This window comes from Polypterus senegalus, chromosome 11 (genome assembly GCF_016835505.1).
Source record: "Polypterus senegalus isolate Bchr_013 chromosome 11, ASM1683550v1, whole genome shotgun sequence".
NCBI lineage: Eukaryota > Metazoa > Chordata > Cladistia > Polypteriformes > Polypteridae > Polypterus > Polypterus senegalus.
In genome coordinates, this window is record NC_053164.1 from 148,690,345 (window position 1) to 148,715,499 (window position 25,155).

At 38.6% G+C, this 25,155-nt stretch overlaps 1 protein-coding gene across 1 annotated transcript in view; it reads right to left on the reverse strand.

Moving 5' to 3' along the window:
- Positions 1–25,155, reverse strand: part of cpm (carboxypeptidase M) — a 109,711-nt gene that overhangs the window by 32,312 nt on the left and 52,244 nt on the right. The window lies entirely within an intron of this gene.

Genomic DNA, 25,155 nt, shown 5'->3' on the forward strand with positions numbered 1-25,155 from the left:
CATATAATCGCATAGGCATTTGACAGAACTTTCCAGCAATAAGTGTTGAGGTTCTCCCCTCCTCCTGTACCTTGCTAGTCCTGTTACTGCTGACAACAAACCCCTACAGATCAGGACACTGATTACACTATGACAGACTTGCATAACCGTTCTTTCCAAATGGTGGACATTCTGCAGCTAGACAGACAGTAATTCTTAATTTGAAGGCCTTGATCTTCACTTGATGGCAATCAGAATGTAGGAGTTCTGTTTGATAAAGTGGGTAAGTAGGGAGACTAAAATGAACTCTCTGGTCCACTGTCTTTAGCTCTGTAATAATACAAAAGAAATGGATTTCTGAAAAAGCATTAGATCTTGAAAAATAAGTGCATTCATTTGTAACAGGTAGAACTAACAATTGCAGTGCTGCTCAAATCAGCAACTCGTATTTCTCATCAAGGCACAGCAGCATGGACCATAACTAGAACCAAGTAGAAAGGCCATAAAATTAAATTTCTTCAAGCCGGTATATTGGCTTCTAATTAAATCTAGAACCAATTTTGAAGTCCTTCTTTAAGACATAAATCACTTGGCTCTCCCCATCCCATCATTCATATTAAGACATGTACTGTAGAGTAGACATTGAAATCTTAAGAAACAATTATAGAGATAAATATAGGGGGCTCACCGTTTTGTGCAAGGGTTACATTATGCAAAAGCCTTGTATAAAGTAGAAAAAAAGGTCACATGGAGCAGGTGTTAAACAGTACTAAAAATACAAAAATGTAAAAAATAATACTTTTACAAAGTAAAAACTAAGGCTAAACGTAATAAAAATACTATTCACTCTTAACTTGAAACAGGGGTTTTTCAGGTCTGAAGAAACTTCCGTACTAGCCATTACTTTACTGAAATGGATGTGGTACAACAACCGTTTCATCTTGATAAAGATGCTCCTAAAGCTGGAGACTTTTCACTCTTCACGTTTTCTTCCTTATTTTGTGTTTCATACAGATTGAGGCAGTGAGTGCATCCAGCGGATTCTAATGCATGAGCTTACAGAAAGGGACAATGTATAACAGCACTACACATTTAATCTTCTAAACACTCCTAGACTAAAAGCCGACCCTCATGTTGAGGATCCTTCACCAGTATTGATGTGATGCATTTCCAATGTTTCCAATGTTGTTCTGATTACAAATGTTGGTTCCATAATAAGGGTAACTATGACAGGAAAAGACATGAATGATAATCAAAAAAAAAAAAAAAAAGACATGCAACACAGACCTACACACCTTGATGGTCACTGTTCAGTTAAAGATGAGGGATGCATTTGGAGTGGAGGCTGTGGCAGCACATCATGACAGGCTCAAGAATTTACTCTTCTGTCCCAGATTGCATAAAAGCAAACCCCACAAAGTAGAAGGGTTCAAAGAACAGTGAATTTGCATATACTGACGCTGCTTAAGGTGGGGGACATCTGAACTTTAACTGTTTTCTTCCCATACTCAGACTTGATTAGCCAACCAATATTGAAGAGGCCCAGCACTGAAATCAAGGCTTAAGAGAGACTCTGGTCAGAGATGCCATGAAGACTGTATTCAGTGCTAAGGAAAGAACAAAATCTCTCTCTCTCTCTCTCATGCAGTTATAGAATGGACAATTACTTGATTCTGATCAGGCAGACTCTCTCTTTACATTTCCTCTTGTCTAATGGCCATGTGCCCTAGAGGATAATTTTTCTGTTACTTGTCTGGACTAGAATATTCTTCTCCACTGCATCATGGACTTAAAAAGATTTTCTTTACTATTCACTATTATTATTACCACCATCATAAAGCACCCAAGTCTTATTTAAAACATACCAAGTATACAATTCATATGTGTATTTTCACATGTACAAATCGTATGATCTACTGAATATGATTCTACTTGTACCAGCGGACATTTATTTAAAGTAAGCACTATCAAAAAGAAGATAAACAGGATTTTAAAAACTTAAATGTCTACTTAAAGTAGGTTTGTAAAAATCGATACAAAATACAAATGTGTTGGTATAAAAAAAAAAATTATGTATACAAGACAATCAATGGACATTTCTAAATTGAGTGACAACCTTTTTATTCACGAGTCCTAAATAACATGCTTTAGAGGCAAGTCTCGGAATCTTTGTGAATTAGTCTGGAACAACAAGGACCACACCAAAATATTTCCACTTAGGCTGGCCTCCTCATTATTCTACTACTGCTTCTTCCTTCCTGAATTCAAGGCGGTGGTCCTTCATTCAGCTTTTGTTTGCCATTCTCTTTGTTCTCTGTTCCTACCAGAATTTCCCCAATTTCTTTTTTGTTTTAAATGTGACAAAAGACGCTGCACTCCTCATCTTTGTTTTCATCCAGAAATGTTTCCCACACACGAGAGAAGAGATGTAAAGGCAAAATGCAAACATTCAAATCTGTCTAACAGGCAAAAGATCATGTTAACAAAGCAGCTGCTTGAGTTTGTTAGGGCAAGGTGGGAATGTGGATGAAGTAAGATGCAAAAAAATACTGGGATCATTACTATGACGACCGACAAAACAGAACTGGTTGTAGTTTTTAATGATATACATCTTATTTGCTTTCTCTTAAACTCCTTAGCATTCAAAAACCTGATAGTCTTTAATGATATACATCTTATTTGCTTCCTCTTAAACTCCTTAGCATTCAAAAACCTGAAAAATTCACCCGTAATGAGGGGCTCTTAAGTGATCCACCTATGCCGTTGCATAATTTTTTTCTTCTTTGATAAATTTTAAATGGTCCAAGTCTGCATTTATACTTTCCGAACTGATATTTAGTGCAGTGCTGCCATTTGCAATATTCATCTTTGTTGTTTTTTTTTTTAAATATGAAAAATATAAAAATAAATATAAAAACCTTTAAATTTAAATATACAAATCTAAATTTACAGTATAGCTGCTAGCAAGTGGCACTCAAAGACTTTGGGTTATTTCTTACCATCCAGTAATAACCATTTTGATGTAAACTTGAAATATGTTCATTGAAAACTTAGATCACTATTATATTAAAGAAACCAGCAACATAAATTCCACCTCACCCCTCAAATGGGAGTCTGGGCCAACATCTGGTGACAGGATGCCAGAGCATTGAATAGACGTAACTGTCATTTAAATTCTGGGATTTATTGTTGGCTTGTGATCACCCATTGCCCATGGAAATATTCAAAAAATGATATCCTTATGACCAGGACATGTTAATGTATCCTGAAAACACCATGCATTTCTGCTAGAACTAAAAGGAAATTAAGAAAATAACAACATCATATGGCCAGCCTATTCAAATGCGGCCCAGAAGCAACCTCTAAGTGGCCCAGCCCATGGTCTCACCAGAAACACATAGAAAAACGATACAAAACACATTTCACAAGCCTTCCTACAGTACCAACAGACCATGAATGCAAACTCCACATAGCCTAGCAACATTTAACCCGCAATGCAGCTTGCTGTTGTGTCTAGAAGCAGTGGTAGTAGGTATAGACTACATATTAAACGATTCTGAAATCATCTGTCCTAGAGTCTTAGATTAATTTGCGAAAACCCATGTTTGCACTCCCCTGATGAAACTGGAATATAACTAACTGTTACTACAATGAGAGCCTTGTTACTGACAGTATGTCAGACTCGATCCAAAACGCATTGTATGTGTACCGCCACCTTTGTGTTTATAAAAAAAAGGCACTGCTAAATCACACATGTGGTGATTTAAAATGGACCCGAGTTCCCTCAGTGTGCAGTAGACATTGTATTCATGTGTTAGTTACGGTTATCACTTCTTATTGGTTTGTGCACCAATAGTTTTGATAGCATTGATATGTCTTTATTCTGTTAATTGCATTTTGTGATGTGCCTGGGTCAGATGTGAGCTAAATGTTTATTTCAAAAGGGAGAAATGTTATTGCTAATACCGTGCACTATTTTGTTTTTATGCACTTTGAGATGTGCCTGGGTCAGATATGACCAAAATGTTTTTTTTCCCCAAAAAGGGAAGTATTGCTGCTTCCTCAGATTCTGTTCAATTATAGCTTCTGGTCTTGTTTGTTTTATACACTCTTTGATGTGTCAGATGTGACCAAATTTACAACGGAAACAACAAACATTACTTGTTTTTTCAATACATTTTTTGGTGTTGGTTTAGGATTTGTCATTATCTGCTGCATACTAGCCGCTAAAAATGTCTGTCCCAGCTAAATTCCTTGGTTTGAAAATCTGGCCCATCTCAATTTCTAATTGAATAGCCTTGGCTTATGTATTCAGCTTGTTTACTTTCTGAAAGACTTAACTGTCAATCTTTAAATAAAATACATTTTTTTAAATCATCAAAACGCAAACCTACAACCAAAAAAAAAAAAATATATGTATATATTCTAATGTTAATTTACTTTTACATTCTAGATTATAATACAGATACAAGATTTTTAAAAAGTTCAGACACAAAAAGCAGCACAACCTAATTTAACAGATTATACCAGTAACAAATCCATCCACGCTGTAGTTCATGGAGAGCCTGTTCACTATCAAAAGAGTTTTTCTGAACTGTTAATTGGATGTCTTTTTTTTTTTTAGAGCTGCTATATTAATGTTCTTTCAATTCAAGTTTAAAAAGGCTGCAATTCTCAGGTTATATTAAAATGTAACTAATCATAACTTGCAAACTCTAAAATGCAATGGGAACAGACTCAAAGAGCTCTGTTAAATCTAAAAAACAGAACATGGATATGGCTGTAAAGGTCAGCCCCCAAGGATGTCAAACTAGCTACACTTCACTATGTACTGTGGTCACTTTTTGCATAGCCAGACACCACTAAGCGATACTTGATACAGGTCAGGTCATGTCAGGTTGGGGAGCATGCACTGGTACAGCATGTTGCTGCACCCACCACACGGTGAAACAGCTTGTTGGCAATAGGGCAGACATGCAGACCAGTCCCACCCTCTAGAAATGACACTATCTCCCAAAGCCAGGTGTTACATAGGCATCCCCTTGTCCTGGTTCAGCCACTAGGGTCCTCAACAATGATCCTATGAGCCAGATCACCCTCTGGGAATTGCGCTATAATGCTGTAGTGCTGTAACTGACACTCCCTCACAATGCCAACCGTTTACTCAACACAAAGTTGAGCCAGAAGTACTCTAGGATTCTCTGAAGAGACAGTACTGAAGGAGTCCAGTTGTCATCTCAGGTCACTGGATAGCATCCATGTCTCGCCACTATATGGCAAGACAGGACGAACCAGGACTCTAAAGACTTGGACCTCCATCCTTTTGCATAGATATCGGGAGTGCCATACAACCCTTTACAGCGACCTCATGAACCCCCCCCCCTATACTTTCCCAATCCGTCTACGGATATCATAGTTAGAGTCACCAGAGACAAGAGTGTCACTGCCAAGGTAAGTAAACAACTCGACAAGGTCAACATGCTCTCCGCAAACAGACACACTGTTGATGGTTGTGCCCAAGAGGTCATTAAAAGCCTGGATCTTGGTTTTCATCCAGGATACTCGCAAGCCCAGACATTCAGGCTCCTCACTCAGTCTCTTGAGAGCCCCAATCACAGCCTCCATTGACTCCGCGAAGATCAAGCTGTGCGCTGCAACTCCTCTCAATGATATTCAGAGTGCTCTGCAAGATCAAACACCTCCTTCTAGGAACACCAGTAACACAAACACAACCCACAGCTACCTTCAGGGTCATGCCACGGAAGGTCTCCCACATCTCATATTAGGATCAGCAGTTGTACCCAAATCCATATGTTCCTCACATAAACTGCAAGCAAACTCGTCAGAAACAGCATGATCTTGGAGTCTAGTCAGATCCAGCCTCATTTTGCTAGTAGGTGGTAGCCTACTGAACTTAAGTGGAATCTTAGGAGTAGCAACAACAAGTCTGTGGTTAGAATTCACAAACTGGGCACTTCTATTTGATACCTCCTCCCAAAATTAGAAAAATATCAGAGAACAGAAATAACAGAATAAACCAGTTATTAATGACATCATAGAAATCAAATAATGGCTATTAAGCACACTTATAACCCCCACCATCATAATAATATCAAACATTTACTTTCATTTTACAACTCTTGACAACAAATATATTTTAAGTGCACAGCAACACCCCAATCAACACGGGTAAGATAGACCTGATGTAAAGAATAAATCTGTGCACTATGTATGCATTACTTATAAGTAGTAGATTGTAAGGAAATCCCACACGTGACAATTTTATCCATTCACCATTGTGTTTCCATAGCAGCCTCAGACTTGGACCATGGAAATGTGGTTCAAGGTGCATCTTCATTCATCACGCCCTCAGCCTGACCTCATACAGACAGAGTTACTCTAGATCACTAAACAGACGTGACAAACGAGGACACAGGCAGACCAAAAATGTCCACCACATTATTGGGTGATCAAATCAAATCATTTGTCACATACAAATTATACATACAGTACAATATGAAGTGAAATGCAAGAAAATAAAAAGACAATACATGATCATCAATACAAATCTAATAGAATTATAAAATATGTGATAATTCAAAACTAAATAAATAATGTGAGAGAGTTTACACCAGGGCATCATGTAGCTCTCGGCACTGTCCACGTTTGGATGTACTCTAGAAAGAAGCTCTTCCTCAGTCTTTAGGTGACAGCATGACCAGCGCCATCATTAATGCAAATTAGGCATTTGCCTAGGGCACAGATCACGGTGGGGGTATGGGGGGAGAAACCCCGCCCACACAGGTTAGCAACTGAACAGTTTGTTGGTATACTAATAAGCATGGCCTAGGGTGCAAAAAAACCTGGCACTGGGTGGCAGTACCATTTACCTGACTGCACAGAAAAGACACCATTGTTGGGATGGCAGAAATCATTGAAATTTTCTTTGCACTGGGCTGACATCACTTGGTGCAGATGTCTTCCAAGTTACGGAGTTCATACCCCATAATGTGTTCAGCTGATCGCACCACTCTGTGGAGAGCCTTGTGGTCCTACTGTGTGTTACACAACCAGGCTAATGCTTCCTGTCAGGATACTTTCAATGGTGTATGTGTACAGGTTCTTTAGTAATTGGAAAGACAGTCTGAAATCCTTTAGGAGGTCTGAAGTGGTAAAGATGATGTTGTGCCTTCTTAATCTAGAGGTCAATGTGCTTGAACCATGTTAGGTCCTGTGTGATGGTATTTGAAACTGTCCACCCTCTCCACTGGACTGCTGTTAACACTGACAGGATGGTGGTGCCTCAGCAGTTTTCTCCCAAAGTCCTCAATCAGCTTCTGTGTCTTACTGACATTCAGGAGTAGACTTTTGTCTCAACACCAGTGTGACAGACTCTCCACTTCATTCAGGTAACCCTGCTGTTTAAGAGATCAGGCACATCAGAGCTGTGTCATCAGCAAAAGTGTGCAGTTTGTTTTAGTTTATTAAATAATGAAATAATTTATTAAATAAAAACAGTTCCTTATTTGGAACATGTGACTCATCATCTCATTCATATCTTAGTCCTTGAATATTTAATCTGGCTACACCATGACAATCGCTTTACACACACACAGACAATAAATACATGTATGGAAGATAAGGACGTAACTTACAGTAACAAAAATGTTAGAATATTTAAAGCAACCTAGCTAACTATAAAAACAGAAGTGGGATGTTCGTACTTATTTGGAGTTGTGTGTTTTAAGAAAAAACTGTCACTAAGAGTATAAAATAGGTAATGTTGCCCTCTGAAATATGAAGCAGACATACTGAGAGTATCAGTGCCCAGGAGAAAGGCACAAACTCCTTGTACAAGGATTGTTATTGTGGGTTTTTTTTTCTTTTCTTTTTAATGGTTTTATTTAGGGGTGTAAAATACAATATAAAGGAAAGTAAATGTATCCTTTTTGTGTCTTAGGTTTTTGCTGTGGGCAAACAGGTGGGATTTATCCATTTCTAAAAGGCTTTGTTAAAGGGCACATTCTCTGGTAGCATGCATCTGGATTTACATGTCCAACGTGAACATAACATTTTAAAATACACTGAGCAATGTCAGGCATTCATTCTTGTAGCAAGAGGACCAAATGTAGCATGGTTGAAATGGGGAGAGCCTCAAAGTCACAAGCTAGACTGATTACTTTGGGCAGGGGGCTTATAGGAGGGTTTTCTTTACTTATTTCATTTTTTTTTTTTTTATTTGATATGCTTTGTTAATCCCTGAGGGGAACCATTCCTTTTGCATGATCTTTGGGAGTCAGAGTTCAGGGTCAGCCATTGTACTGCACCCCTGGAGCAATTTTCAGGTTAAGGACGTTACCCAATGGCACAATGGAGTAGGATCCCTTCTGGCAGCAATGGGATTTGAACTGGAAACCTTCCAGATACCAGCGCAAATCCTTATCCTCAGAGCCAGCACTCTTTGGCTCAATAGGCTGAAATGGCTGTACCCTGCACTTTGAATCTCTGCCTAAAATTCACATCTACTTGTAGCAGTTCTGACGAGGATGTGCAACAGAGTGGGATCACTTGAGTAAACTTGACATTCATCTCTGAAAGTGCTACGTGGGACAACAAGGAAACTACAAAGTCACTCAACTTTGTCAGCTCTTCCACGCTTGTGTTAAGAGCCTACCGGTGCCCAATTTTACATGTGCTGCTTTTAAAATTTGAAATCTGAACAATTTGGTAAATGGAGATCTTTAGAGCTGCTTTTTTGTTGTCGTCATCAAACCACATTCATCTTTATTCTGGATGAAAAATGTGTTTCTATCTTCAAAGGCATTTATTTGTGAAAAGAAAAAAAAATATTATATATATATATATATATATTTTTTCCCCACAAATAAATGCCTTTGAAGATAGAAAACACATTTTCTTCCAGAATAAAGATGTGTGTGTATATATATATATATATATATATATATATATATATCTGTTTTTGTTTTTCGGTCCTGCTGTTTTATTGTCACAAATGAAAAAAAAAATCCACACTGGTCTTCTCTGTCTAGTGAGCTTACTGTTGAGGTTAGCTTGGCTGAAGGAAAAAGCCACAAAACCAACCCACACACATACTTCTACAATATACACATCATTTTTTGGGACAATTACATGTGCTATATCTACAAAGTTAATTAGAAGCCTTGCAGGGCTGCCTTTGTACGAGGATTCTCAAACTCCCTTTATCTTTCCATATGCATCAATTACTCTAGAGCAGGGATGTCGAACTCCGGGCCTGGAGGGCCGCAGTGGCTTCATTCTGACCCTTTTCCTAATCAATGACCAGTTTTCACTGCTAATTAAACTTCAATTTCCCTTCATTTTAATGGCCCTGATTTTAAGGATTCAGTCCCCTGAATTTATTCCTTTCTTCATTAAATGGTAGCCGAAATGAAATGAAATGTGAAACGAGCTAACAGATGACCAGCTAAACCAATTTCATTCCAACCAAGTTCTTAATGAGAAGCGGATTCTTGCTGAGGATTAAACCCGTTAATTAATTCAATCAGTTTTTGCTGCTCTCTTTCTGTCACAGCAGACATTTCCAAAACTGTGGATTTTTTTGTTTTTTTCTAAGAACACTGTCAAAATGTTTTGGTGACCTGAGCAATCAACCTTACCAAGACCATCACCTTTTGTTATTTTAAGATAATCTGTGATTGACACAGGTAAGAGATTGTCATGTGGCAGCTTGTTTTGCGTCTCATTACAGTTTGGCTGCTAATTAAGGAAAAACTAAACAACTAAGGAGCCCGAGTCCACTTAATTAGCAGCAAAAATTGGTCACTAATGAAGATGGTTAGAATGAAAACCTGCAGCCACTGCGGCCCTCCAGGGACTGGAGTTCGACACACGTGCTCTAGAGCATGGACTGCATTAAAATACCAATTCTGATGAACTTTTTAGCTCAACCAAGTCTAAAATACTGGTCCCCCACATCACCTCCCAACCCCCCTGTGTATCTATTTGACTGAGGTGGGCAACTCGAGTCACTTTTTTTTTTTTTTTTAAATATTCCACTTGTCCTAAATTTGCCAATTGAGGACTTGAACGTGAGATAAGAGACTTATGAAAGCTCACGTCCATTTCTCAAATCGCATTCCCTTTAACTTGCTTTCTGTTAATACATTTTTCTCGCGCCATAACTTCACAGGTAATCGAGACTAAATTAGCATGTTGGATAACAAAAACAATGGTGGGAACGGCAGCGATGATTATTAGTTCTGGATATACTCCGTTTACATCAGACCTTACTGCAAAGAAAAATTACAGCCGTTTGCAAGATCTGCGGCTCAAAAAACACCAATAGGACAACAACTTTGAACTGCATTCGTCATTTCAAGATTGATAAAGCTAAGCGGGACTGATGTGACATTGTGTGTAATGACCCCTTAAAATGAACCTAAAACGCCGAGCCCGTCGTTTTGCTATCTCACAGTGAACTATGAGAACAAGTCGAGAAACACCGATGAGGCGGGGGGGACAGAGTGGCGTAAGCACTTGCCTAAACGGCGTACGTGCTTGGTTTGCATTTTGTCTAATACTGTGATGGCGCCAATAATCAGTATAATGCAGAATAATGCAGAAATTCTCAACCTGTGAGGCACGAGCAGTCTTCAGGTTTTACCCTTTTAAGACATTCGACCCACGCAAACACAATCGCAAATCGTTTGTACCAATCACCCCTCTCTGCATGTTTATGCTTAGCGGATGTTATCTCTCAAAAGTCTCGCAATCTGACGTGTCTGTCGGATCAGGTTGTTAGCACATTTATTTATGACTGACAGCGCTGCACCAACCGACCAACAATGTCAAATACCATCGGTGTAAACCACTTCAAATTGCACGAGTTCTCCCGTTTTAGCGCAGCAGGTTGCAGTCGGGTCTCGTTAGGCAGTAACTCTGTTTGTTTGCTTGCTTTTGGATTTAGAACTTGGTCAGAATGTCACCAAACTAACTGGACGTGCAAACAGCCCTTTGTTTCATTCCTTTGCCGTTAAACTCTATCAAGTCTTTTGATGGTCCTTCACCGCCTTACACTTCTAGAATATGTGGCAGTGGGGTGTCGGTAAGCCCAGTCTCCATTTATGCAAACAGACACGCGTTTTCAGTTCACAAAAATCACCTCCTGGAGACAACAGCAACATAAGCATTTGCTATGTACGAAAAGTTGGCAATTCTATGTAGAAACCTATTCAAGTAAATTTTTAAAATTACCAACTGAACACACAGCGTTAAGATTTTTTTTCTTGCTAATTTTTTAGACATTTTGTTCAGTGCTCTTTCTTCGCAGGTAGTTTTTTTTAATAAAGATCTGATTAAAAAAATATTAAAATAACCAATAAACAACAAGTCATTATCATGTCAATATTTTATATGTAAGCCTAACATTTAATGTCCTTTGTTGATTTCTTATTGTGGTGCCCACTTAGTTTATTGACTCCAGAGCTGCTGAAAAGAAGAGAGCACCTGATTAGTGTGTGAACTACACTTCTGTTGGTCTTCATTTTCGAAAGAAGCCTTTTTGTCCTTTACTTATTTTTTTTGGTATGCTCTGTTCATATTTAGCGCTGCTGCCTTGCAGTTAGGAGACCCAAGTTTGCTTCCGGGGTCCTCCCTGTGTGGAGTTTGCATGTTCTGGTGTCTGCGTGGGTTTCCTCCGGGTACTCCCATTTCCTCCCACAGTCCAAAGACATGCAGGTTAGATGCATTGGCGATTCTAAATTGTCCCTAGTGCGTGCTTGGGGTGTGTGTATGCGCGCACCCTGTGGTGGGTTGGCGCCCTGCCTGGTGTTGGTTTCCTGCCTTGTGCCCTGTGTTGGCTGCGACTGGCTCCCACAGACCCCCGTGACCCTGTAGTTAGGATATATCGGGTTGGATGATGGATGGATGTACACGTAGCTAAAAAAAAATAAATAAATAGAAAAAAAAGTATTGTGCTTAGCTTAATCTGTTGATTTGTTATATCCTATAAGAATGGAATACTATAGTAATATTATATTTTTATATATATATTCCTGTTTCTTCTTGGATATTTTGTTTACATTTTTTACCCTGCTTAAAAGTACTGTACATGTTACCAGGCCTTATTTTATTTGAATCTATTTTTGGGCAAAGAGAACATGAGAAAGCTACTTCACGAAAATTTTTAAAAAGAATATTACACCAACTTTGTGTTTGTTGAAAAGAACAGCAAAATTGTGTGTCACAAATCATTACCAATTATGATTGATAACACATATTATAATACTCCTATAGAAGTTAAGAAAATTGATGAAAAAGTGCCAGGTGTCTGTCCTTTAAAAGCTTGTTTGCTTTTAGTAATGTTGGATTAAATGGTTTTAGGTATATATTAAACTGTATTCGATTTGTCAAAGTGTGTGTATATGGGGGCACATAAGGTGGTGATGTCCAGGGGCACCCCAGAGTTATCCAACCTAGATGTTTGGGTTATCTAGAAGGTTCAAAACATTAGAGTATGTTACCCGTGACGCCAAGACATTCAAATGCTTACACTAAGTGGTATCACATGTAGGATTGCTTTAACTCTTTTTCATGGGAGAAAATATTTCCTACTAAAAACAAAAGCTAAGCACTGTAAAATGTATACAGTAAAATCTACAGTTGGCATACAATTAAAATGCAAAAAATGAGCAACAATGTAAACAAAGTATTTAAAAACGCTGATAAAGTATCTGCGTTATACGCATTTGCTCATGTTTCTGCACTATACACATAGCAGGCAATCTGAGACACCATATTATAATATTCCAAGTCTGTTGACTTACACTAAATGTCATAGTCTACCTTTTTTCTCTCAGCTGAATTAGAATTTAGACTGTAATGACTTAATCTTAAGGTTTAGATTCCTTTTTCTTGCTAAACATGTACAGATATGAAGAATATGTAAAATGTACAGTCGTTTGATCAGCGGCTGCCTCAAAGCCCACACAGCTTACTCATTCCAGCACAACTCACCCATAGCAAAAAGTAGTCACAGATACAACACTATGTGATCTCATCATAAATGGCAACATGTCCCCATCTACATGTTACCACAAGCACATACAGGGAAAAAAATGCAAAGAGTTTGAGCAAATGTGTGATGATTCAAGAAAATGATTGATCACATCATTTGCGACAAAGCTTTGCATATGAAAAAGGCATTCACTACATGCTCACCAAGCATTTCATTCAGATAATGGTAATGGAGAGTTGTTATCTTGATTATGCTGAAATATGGAATGTCTTTCCAGTAGAACCGGAGAATCTAGACAATATTTTGAATGCAACAAGTCAACAAAGATTACAAGTGTTTAGCCCACACTCTTCAGTTGGTGGTAGGGGATGGAAGGAAGGAGACTAAGACAGCCAAATTAGTGCTAACCAACCAATGTGTCTAAAATCTGCACCTTGCTTCACTCTTTAAATGAAGAATTTGGGAAGGAACTTGGACCGTACTTCTCTTGTAACATTTGGAATTCAACTCTAAGACAACCTAAAGCAGTCCTAAGGCAAGTAAACATTATTAGAATGAGCAATGAAGGACAAAAATGTGTTACTTAATAGACCTTGATATTCAACATGTAAAAATGTTTTATTTATCACCTTTTATATCTGATAGCGCAAGTCCAATGCAAATCTTATTATGTACCAGCTAATAGAGTGCCCAGTCCTTGGCGATTTCCACTGTATTCCAGAAATCCACATCATTAAATCACTAGTCCTCTAATTTTTCTCAAATCTTGCATCCTAACTTAGTGAGAAACACTGATGTAAGGGAGGTGTGCAGGCAGAATACATTAGCCATGTGGCGCAATGTCAATGAAAACAAACCGTAAAGGGCCCCTCCAAGAGCCTGAAAGCATACAAGACCCTGTGAAATTACTGAAGCAGATTTTGGTAGAACATTACTATGGTATTGTTTTCCCTATTGCCCTGAGCTGTCAGTACGAATTGCCTCAATTCAGTCAGCTGTAAATCGATGTGTGACTGTACTTTGTCATTTAGTATAATTTGTTAGTAGTGTTTTGTTTAACTATTATGTAGTATTTATGCAATGTGTATATGTGTCTTATGGTTATGTTCCTCATGTTTTACTGTTGAAACCCTTTGGAGCTACTGTGACATCACTATCGAGGGACCACTCTTAGCCATTTTATTCAGGAGGAGTTCGGCCCCTAAGAGTGTCATTGTGAGAGTTGTGGAGAGTTCATTTGATTTAGGATTATATTTTCTTTCTGAATTGCAGATTGGACTTTGACCCGTCGGCTGTCATTTTAGGCAAACCCCTTTTTGCTTCAACTTTTGCAAACCGATTTACCCTTTTACCCTCTTTTTTGATTATTTAATAAATTCTTTAAAAATTAAAGGAAGATGTGTTTTTATTCTTTTACACCAGAGCTTTTACAGTGTTGTTGAACTTTTAAAGCCCAAGCACTATTTTGGGCCTGTGCAGGCCAAAAGGCCTGTTTTTCGAGTTTGAGGTCAGGGTGCCTGGGGTAATGCTGGCTTTTATAGGATCTGTATAATTCATGATATCCTGGTCTGGTTTTTGTGCACTCTTGAGGCATACTCACCCATTTGTGTTGTGGACTCACGATACCCCTAACCTGAGATGTACTTAGTGGGTAGAAATCGCACTCCTCTGGCTTTGTCAGGAAGCGCCCAGGTAGCTAAACTTTGAAGCAGTTAATTGGAATAGCAATTCCTGGGTAGGAGGATAAAAAGCCAAATATGTTGAAAAAGATGGCCCATGGGCAGGGTCCACAGCAGAATGTGACAGGTGAAGGAGTTCAGATAAGCAGTAAAAACAACTTCAAAAGGCAGTTTACCTTCATAAATTCAAACAATCCCTAAAATGTAAATTTTCTTTTACCAATAAAGAATCAAACCAAGAAGAAGAAAAAAAACAAACATTTCTAAAATGTACTTGCAAACATCCTATAAAGAAATACCTCCACAAAAGAGCCGGAGATCTGTAAAAGTAAACCATTTTAAAAGCCATAGACATGGCATACTGTCACCCCATGGAAACAGCACATCACAAACTTGTCACCTCCCTGGTTACTTGGTATGAAGCTTTGAAGGAATGCAGCCAAATGAGATTTTTATGAACTGTACACACCCCTGAATATTTAAAAAGGAAATGGATGCATTATATGGGAAAGTAAGACCTATATACAAAGTATAGGGAAAGTATTGCAATCGTTCAATGAATCAATGTCAAGATTTTTGATGAATCAACATTTTAGACCTCCCAGAGTCAGAAAATATAATTTTTGGAAGTTTGTGTGTGTATATATATAACCCAGCCACAGGGGATGCACAAACCAGTGTGTTTGTTCATGCCGGTCCCAAGCCCAGATAAATGGGTAGGGTTACATCAGGAAGGGCATCCAGTGTAAACTTTTGCCAAATCAATATGCAGACAACAATACAAATTTACATACTGGAACAGTCAAGCCCCGGGTTACCAACGACCACCACCAGTACTGTTAGCCAACAGGGTGCTGGCTGAAATTGGGCTAATGTTGGCTGAAAGAGGGGGAAGAGACTGCTTAGAATTCCAAGAGCTAAACTTAAAACAAGTGGCGAGACAGCTTTCTGCTGTTATGCACCTAAAATCTGGAATAGCTTGCCAATAGGAATTCGCCAGGCTAATACAGTGGAGAACTTTTAAAAAAAAAAAAACCTGCTGAAAACATTACTTTAGCATGGCTTTCTCATAGCTTCATCTTAGTTTAATCCTGATGCTCTGTATATTCAATTAATTATTATTATTACTCATGTTATTCATATTCAAAATCCGTACTAACCCCTACTTTCTCTTCTGTTCTTTTTCCGTTTTTTTTTAATGTGATGTCCCTACATTAATGAATTAAAGGCCAGACGTCCACATGACCGTCATCATCAAGTTCTTCCATGAGAATCCTGAATACCAGGAGGACTGATTGAGGTCATCAATGTTTGCTCTGAGGATGTTGATGGAGAAGTATAGAGAAAACATTGCACTGCATCTTTGTGGACCTGGAGAAAGTATATGACAGGGTGCCTTGAGTGGAGTTGTGGTAATATATGAAGAAGTCGGGAGTGGTAGAGAAATACGTAAGAGTTGTACAGGATATGAATGAGGGAAGTGTGAGAGTGGCGAGGTCTGTGGTAGGAGTGACGGATGCATTCAAGGTGGAGGTGGGATTACTTCAGGGATCGGCTCTGAGCCCTTTCTTATTTGCAATGGTGATGGACAGGTTGACAGATGAGATTAGACAAGAGTCCCCGTGGACTATGATGTTTGCTGATGACATTGTGATCTGTATCATTAGTAGGGAGCAGGTCGAGGAGACCCTGGAGAGGTGGAGATATGCTCTAGAGAGGAGAGGAATGAAGATCAGTAGGAACAGTACATGTCTGTAAATGAGAGGGAGGTCAGTGGAATGGTGAGAATGGAGGGTGTAGAGTTGGTGAAGGTGGACAAGTTTAAAATACTTAGGATGAACAGTACAACTTAATGGAGATTGTGGAAGAGAGGTGAAAAAGACTGCAGGCAGGGTGGAATGGGTGGAGAAGAGTGTCAGGAGTAATTTGTGACAAATCAGCAAGAGTGAAAGGGCAGGTCTACAGGACGATAGTGAGACCAGCTATGTTATATGGGTTGGAGACGGTGGCACTGACCAGAAAGCAGGAGACAGAGCTGGAGGTGGCCGTGTTAAAGATGCTAAGATTTGCACTGGATGTGACAGGGATGGCTAGGATTAGGAATGAGTACATTAGAGGGTCAGCTCAAGTTGGATGGTTGGGAGACAAAGTCAGAGAGGTGAGAATGCGCTGGTTTGGACATGTGCAAAGAAGAGATGCTGAGTATATTGGGAGAAGGATGTTAAAGATAGAGCTGCCAGGAAAGAGGAAGAGAGGAAGGCCTAAGCAAAGGTTTATGGATGTGGTGAGAGAGGACATGCAGGTGATAGGAGTAACAGAACAAGAGGCAGAAGACAGGAAGATATGGAAGATGATTCACTGTGGCAACTCCTAACAGGAGCAGCCAAAAGAAGAAGAGTGTGTGTATGTATGTAAACATGATAAAACGTGGTTACGCTTTTACTTAGGTCAACCAAAATTTCATACAAGCAATAGGTACAAAATGTAAATTTCGATCAACTTGAGCTTTTTCCGTTAACCGGAAGTTGTACTTTACTATTTATTCATGCAGCTGCAAAGTCTGATTTATTCAGCTTTACTTTTATAATAATTGTTCAATTTATTATTAATTTGATTTGTTGTTGATGGTTCTTTAAATGTATGTAATTTAAAAAATATAATCATTGTCTTGTGGTTTACTCCTTAAATATCCTTCCCCATATCTGAGTATACAAGAAAGTCAAGGGGAGACCACTCCCAATTTTTTTTTTTTTTAATTCACTCATTCAAATGCCATATTGTTCACAATTTCTTGTGCAACCATGTAGGTAAGACATGCCATACTAATAAGGTAATGACCAGAGATTTCTAAGCAATCATCTCAGCTATTGGTCCAGTCTGGGGTTGGACTTTTCTTGCATTCAATGCCACAGGTATGGCGTTCCTCCACAAACCTGGATTGCTTTAAATGGATTCAGTAACAGATGGGTGTGTGTATGGCTTCACAGCTACTGGTTTTTATGCAGTGTAAAGGCTGTGAAAACAACTTTTGATCCCTGTTGTGAAACGATGCCTGATAAATACCAGAACAAGTTTTCTGCTATATCTGTGCTATGACATCCTTTCCACACAAAATGCTACAGTGCTATCAACACCAACAAGAAGGGAAATGACATGCCTCTTGACAGCATTACGAGCCATTACACAAAATACACATTCAGTCCTTAAGGCATTATGCCATTCTATGTGGAATCTTAGGATGAGCTGCAGTTGCTAAAGGGCAGAAGAGCATGGCAATAATCACTCAATGCTTCACTATTGTGATACACATGACATGGATAAATATAATTTTTAATTTTTGTTCAAATGGGCACTCAAGAATGTGATGAGCAGGGACAAGTCAGTCATTTTCCAACCCACTTAGTCCTGATCAGGGTCGCGGGGGGTGCTGGAACCTATCCTGGCTAGCACAGTGCACAAGGCAGGAACAAACCCCGAACAGGATGTTGGTCTACTGCAGGACAAACACAAATTAGGATTACAATTCACCTAATCTGCATGTCTTTGGACATTGGGAGGAAACCAATGATGACATGGGGACAATGTGCAAACTCCACGCAGGGAGAACCTGGAACGTGAACCCTGCTCTCCTTACAGCGAGGCAGAAGAACTACCACCGTGCCACCTGAGAATGAAGTGTTCAGAAGGAGAATGTCGGCTATAAATCAACAATCTACTGGTGAAGCAACTCCTGGGGGTTTTCCTTTTTACTGAATAAATATACTCCCAATAGCTTTCCACCACTTCCACACAACTCCATGCCCAGCTGAGGTACTGGAAGTCACCATTTTATGCAGTCCACCTAGAACTGCTTATCAAACAGTAACTATCTGCTTAAAGTCAGGACTCGCTGTATAATCAGACAGCTTTCCTTATAATATTTAAGGCACCAACACATCCAAGGTACACCCAAGGGTGTCTCTATACCTATTAAATAGGGTGGTCTAGATCTAATTATGCAATTTTCATTACGCTATAACTTAAGTTTATTACATAGAAAATCACCCGAAAAATCCTGGAACATTGAGAAGTGTGTGAACTGACGACCAGAAGAATCGTCCCCGCCAAACTGGAATCGTCCCCGCATAAATCAGAGTCTTCCAGACGATCTGGATCTGCATAATTAGATCTGGACCACCCTGTATACAGAAGCTCAGTATTTTCCACCTAGGTAATATGTATATAAAAAGGAAAATAAAAATCATACCAACTGCTTTAGGATGACACATCAAAACCATAGGGAAAACTGGGGAGTCTTTTAGGCAAATATCGGAGGCCAGTTCCCCAAAATAGTTTCCAAACTCCAATACTCACAGCACTGCCTGCATCCTAACAAAATACTACCAGTGTACAAAAGCAGAGGAACGAACAACAACAATCACAAACTTTTTCAAGCACACTATTCACACAGTTTTGCAAAGAGTCACAATTTGTGCAAAGCAGAAGTGATGCCATTTCTGACAGCTGAACCAACTGCATGTCTTTTGACCAAGGGTGAAAAAATGAAGAGTCCCAAGATAAATCTTTATGAAGTCTACATCTGGTACCTTCAATCTGAGGACAGAACTAGGGTCCAGTTACTGAAAAGCAGTAATTTCTGCACTGCCACACTGCCCTGCTCCATAGCTTTCTACATGAATGGGATTCACCCGTACTGGGCAGCACTTGTTGGGCCTTTTGTGAAGGGGTGTCAAAGTGACCAGAAGCAATACCTGAAAATTTCAATTTGATTTATTAGTTATTTAAGAAAAAGCAGCACTCAAAGGCCAATTTTGATATGTTCAGTGCAGTCATTTATGGTAGTTCAGGCATCTGATTATGATGCCTCCTGGCAAAGTGTTTTGAGCATATCCAGTTAGGAGACCTCAGAGAAGAGGCAGGGCATACTGGAGCAATTATAGCTCTTGGCTGGCCTTGGAATGCCTCAGTATCAACACCCCCAAGAGAAGCTGAAGGAGGTGGTGGGGGAAAAGGACACATGAGCATTATTGCTTATTCTGCTGCCATTGTGACCCAGGCCTGGATAAGTAGGAGAAAATGGATGAATGGGACAATTAAAATATACATGAATATATACAGATGTATTATGATCTGTGATTAGTACAGTTATGACTCAAGAGCTTTGCCCTTCCTTATATAAAAGAATTAAATAGAAAGAGTGAGAATGAGTCCCACATTTACTGACCAACACAGACCCCAGAAAGGCAGGGAAGGAGTTGAATGCATTACATACCGTTGAATGCTCAAAAGTAGTGCACAAAAAAGTTAGTGACGATCTTTCAACATGTTGTGAAAATCGAGCATCAGGTGTGGATATACTGATAAAGGGCCTACAGAGTGAATGGGTTTATCACTCAGAATGTTATGAAAATTGAAAACTTTATATTTTATCCTTCTTACAATCAGCATCTTTGTAAAAGTAGAACCTATCTGGGATGTCATACTGTACAGGACTACCCAAACAGTACTCCGGTCTACTCACAAGCACATTATCTGGCTTAACACATACCCACCCCTTCTGTTTAAAGATTCCATGACTTGAACAAGGAATATTGCTAGTGGCAAACTAAAATACTTAAACTTTTTGCTGGCCTTAACCTTTACAGGCGAGGCTGGAAACAAGCAAAAAACACCTGCTCCCCCAAAATGCTGCACCTTATTTATTATGAGTATATGGTATTTAGTTACGCAAAGCTTGTTTCTGAACATGGGTTTTTCCGAAGAAACAAATGAATTGTTTTTTCTAGAGATATTTAACATCTGTAATATGGCACAGTTTGTAATGTACAGTACAAGTAAATATCTCTATACTATATATAGGCATATTGTGACACATGCAGCGGAAAAAGCTGTGTCAGTGATAGTTTAGTTACAAAGAAAAACACACTTTCTTGCAGCTGATCCAGCATCTTTTTGACTGAACTGCCTTGATACACAAGTCTCGTATCTCAAGAAAATAAAGTGCTTGTTTCTCTACTGGAGTGATTGTCTTCTTTCAGATCCACCTGGAACATAATGTCCCAGCTCTGAAGACATCACCTTTGAATTTTATTATATCTGAGAAAACAGAAATGGAGCCAAGTATTGTTGAAAATTAAGTTCTCTCTACCCGTTATTAAAAGGCTCCAAAGCGGGTTTCTACAAGGTCAAAAATAAACCGTTCTTTCCCCAGGCACACGTTATTAGAGCCCAAAATGCAATAATATATCTATATCACACATACACACACTTTTTCCTTCCACCGTTATTCTGCATTTAAAAAGTTACGCTAAATACAAAACACTTTTTAACAAAAAAAAAAAAAAGGCAAACAAATCTCCCAGTTCAAACTGCAACAGGTCATAAGCATGTGATGAGACTGTAAATCAGCTGGTGAACCCTTTAGATGAATTCATGCCAGTTTTCTAAGATGTAAAGATGGAGCTAATCTCAACTAACAAAAACATGCTCATAAAAAGTTTGCAGATGATCCCCCATTAGCACTAGTATGCTGTCTGAAGTAAATCCAGCTGACCACCTCACTAGCTGTGTACAGATCCCCAGGTGGGACTTCCTGATTTATCTGTAAAAAAGGGTAACCAATGTTTCCCTGTAGTAAAATGGGGATATTATAAATGTGCATTTAGAAGTATAAGAGGGTTGCGATGAATAGTATTTAGGAGCCACACACAAATCTAAACTCTGCAGCCTCTCAACAAGATGGAGTATGTGACACCATAGTGATCAAAGTCCTAGACAGAGGGCAGAAAAATGACATTTCAGGTTTAAGTCCTAAGAAGAATAAGTTAGGAACCAGGTTGAAGTGTAGAGAAGGAAGGGGAAAAGGAGTGTTTGTGAACCCAGTGTCCTTACTATGTTTTCATGTTTATAACCATTTTTGACAAATCTATTTTGCACACTTTTGTGTAAATTCTCTCATCTACTTCAGTTGTGCTCAAAAAGATTCCTCAAGCAAAAACCTCAGTTAGGTCATGGCTTGGGTTCTCTCTACTTGTTTGGTTTATAATTTTAAATAAAAAGTTTGTTGTTTGGCTCCTCTCTATAAGTAATTTTTAAAATAAAAAAAGCAAGATTGGCAAGCACTATTAGAAGTGCCACCAGTATTACCAGTAATGACAAATCCTAATAAGGATTTGTAATTTGACCTGAGTGCAATAATCCTCAAGGACAAAAAAGCAAAAGCAAAATGAAGTTTGGGGTAGAGGGGGGGAGAGAGATGGTTAGTAGGAAGCCAGACCTGTTCTGCGAAAGGCTAACATACCACAGAACTGCTAGGAGCAATCTTTAGTCCCTGACTAACATTTACTGAATGTCAATGACAGACGATTTTATACAATGGTGCACTGTTGGCAGCAAGTTTGGGCAGGCAAAGCTCTGGGCAGCTGGCATGGTGCTCAGATGTGGTGGCACACTTAGTAAAGCACTGAATTTCTGTTCTTAAGGTCACCCAACTACTTCATCATAACCTCAACCAGAACCCTTCTTCAATAAAGAGCTTGTCTGCCCTAGATCTGGAAAACAAATGACTATCTCAAAATAAAAATGTCTGTCAAATGTAAACACTAAGTGTAGGCGCTATAAAAATGTCATCTTCAGAGATGGCATGTTCTGGCTTCAAACTGGGACTTAGAGCCCCACAAAAATCCCTGAGAATGAGAGAAAGAGAGCCCTTGTGCATGTGTGTCAGAGCAGCACTCCACGTCTGCACCCTGGAGCTAAGGAGGAGCGTCTCCAAGCTATCAATTATGTCAGTTGATCTTATTCAGGCTAGATGAGGACTGGATATTTTGCTTTTCTTGTACACTTATGAATTAAAAACACATTCCTAAGGAGTAAGAAAATGACTTAAATGACTGGTATGGAACTTAAATTGGTGAAAACAATCATTATAATGTAAAACTGGCAAATAAGAAAAATGCAGAATGCATGAAAAGACAATACACTGCATAGCCTTCCACAAAAGAAATTACATTTTGTGGCACTCACTACTAAAATAATTCTGCATTGATTATTTCCAGATTGGCGCATTTCAGACGTGACCATACTGACATAAGGACACAGATACTGAACAAACTACTGTATCTCTTTTTCAATTTTTAATGCCACCTAACCATAGATTGAACATGTTTATTGTGAAAACTGTTAACTGCAATACAAGTTTGATTTTCTAACTTTAATTTTAAAAGCCCAGTAGACATTTTCCCTTTTTTCTTGCAAAATCTGTGTATTTCATTTAACAGATCAGTTTGAATGTGACAATAAACCTGAACAAATTAATAAGGAAGAAAGAAAATAAACACCTTCTCCAGGAGTTTTAGTTTCAGAGGGGGTGCCCCAAGAATAAACTGTCAATAAATATTTTTAAGTAAGCTCTTCTTCAAAGAGACTATTCCAAAATCTTTGACACTGTTGTAGTCCTCCTGAAAACAAAGTACATCACACAGAAACATGAATCAAAAGTAAACATTTCAGAGGAAATATAAAACAGCATAATATGTAGAGACAATTCTATAGTGGCAAGGCAATGGAGAGGCAAATTTGAAACCTGGACCACAGCATAAAGCTGTTTGGTTTTTTTAAATTTTCAGTCCCATTGCAAAAATAGAAAAATTGTTTTTTGCTCTAATATGCCTAACCAAAATATAAATATAACAACTATCTAGAGGCAAACAGGCCATTCAGGCAAATAAAGCTCACCAGTCCCATCCACTTATGGAAGAGGTATACCTGGCAGTTACACTTGTATTTAAATAGTGTTGATTATCAGGATAAAAAGAAATGTAACACAAGACATTTTTTTAAACAAATATTATCAAGAAAATGATGAAAAATGGTGGTGCTTGCTTCTGCCCATTTGTTTAACTCCTTCAGGGCTGATGTTGACTTTTGTCAAAAGGAGGAGTTGACGATGGTAATCAACTGTAAACTGTGACAAAACCAGACATTATGTTTTAGTTGTACTCTTGTTGCTAGAAGGAAAGTTAGCTTCATTGGTTTGACTGAGATGTCCGAGTAGTAAGGCACAGTCAAGAGCAAAAATGGCACTGGTATAATGGTGAGAGATCGAAGCGAGTACATAAAGCAAAATACCACATGGACGACGTTTTGCCTATTATCTCTGAACTGGGACTATGACTTACTGGACTGATTTTGATACAAGTGATCCAATATTCAGCCCTCAAAGAGTTAAAAGTCCTGCATTGACATTTCAGATCATTGTGCAGCTTCTTGTGCTGCCGATTGATGTTGATGAACCGGTCTAAAGCTATGTAGGTGACAAAATAAAGGGACTGATGCATTCGCTTCCTACAGTACACACTAGCAAGCCGAGTTTACGCCTGTTAGCATCCACAATTTTAATTTGCATGTGGTTAACGACACCATGGCACAAGTCTCACTTAAAGTCCTGAGCCAATTACATTGTTAAAGACAGGAGTGGCAAGTTTTACGCACTTGTTCTAAATCCATTAATCTCAAATAATTATGATGTAATCCATGATAATGTGCCCTTGAGGACATTTTTATTTTAATGCAAAAATGATTAGAATCCAAAAACATAGAATCCTTTTGGCAAAAGACAGTAATGAATTCTGGCATCACTTATAGCAGTAAAAAATAAATAAAATAAAACTGGTAGTCAGCTATACAACCCAGGAACAAAGAACATGCAGGCTGGGCAAACTGGGAAGTGTCAACACTGGACAGCTCACTTAATTATACCCTATGCACCACAAAAAGCATTTTCTAACTTTTGAAAATGAAGTCTGAAAATATGAAAGACCAACGTATTTCAAAGACTTCCACTATTTAACTATTGAGGAGGTTAAAAAGCACGGCATACTTTTGTTTAAATACTCTAAAGCTGTTTTTTTTTTTTTTAAATATGTATTAAAATCCTATCACAATGGGAGTTTCTGAATTGAAGAAGATTTTTTTTTTTTTATAAATGTATCGGCTTTGCATAAAAACTACAATTTATAAGCTTGATAGTTGTAAACAGACTAATTCAGACCAGGTATGCTGCATTAATAACCAATACATTTAATTTATATAGTGCCTTTTCCATACTCAAGGTGCTTAAAGGGTTAAGAACACACTTGTGCCAAAATGCACTTCTGCGGGAATGAATTGATCATCATTGGGTTCTAATAAAACATACATTTAAAATATTCCCCCGCCCCCCCCCCCACTTCTCCAGAAAACATTACTGGAATATTTAAAGCAAATTCAGACTTGAAATGTCTGTCTTCGTAATCAATACTGGGCTCCTGCACCTGTAAGGCAGTCACTCAAACCACCATGTCTTACCTACTTACCATTAAAGAAATAAAATTCATCCTGAATTAGATTAAGGTATATTCATTTCAATAGTACATTCAAAAATTAGTGGTGGGACATTTGAAACACTAATTTTTAAATCAAACCAAGCTTTATGTGTTT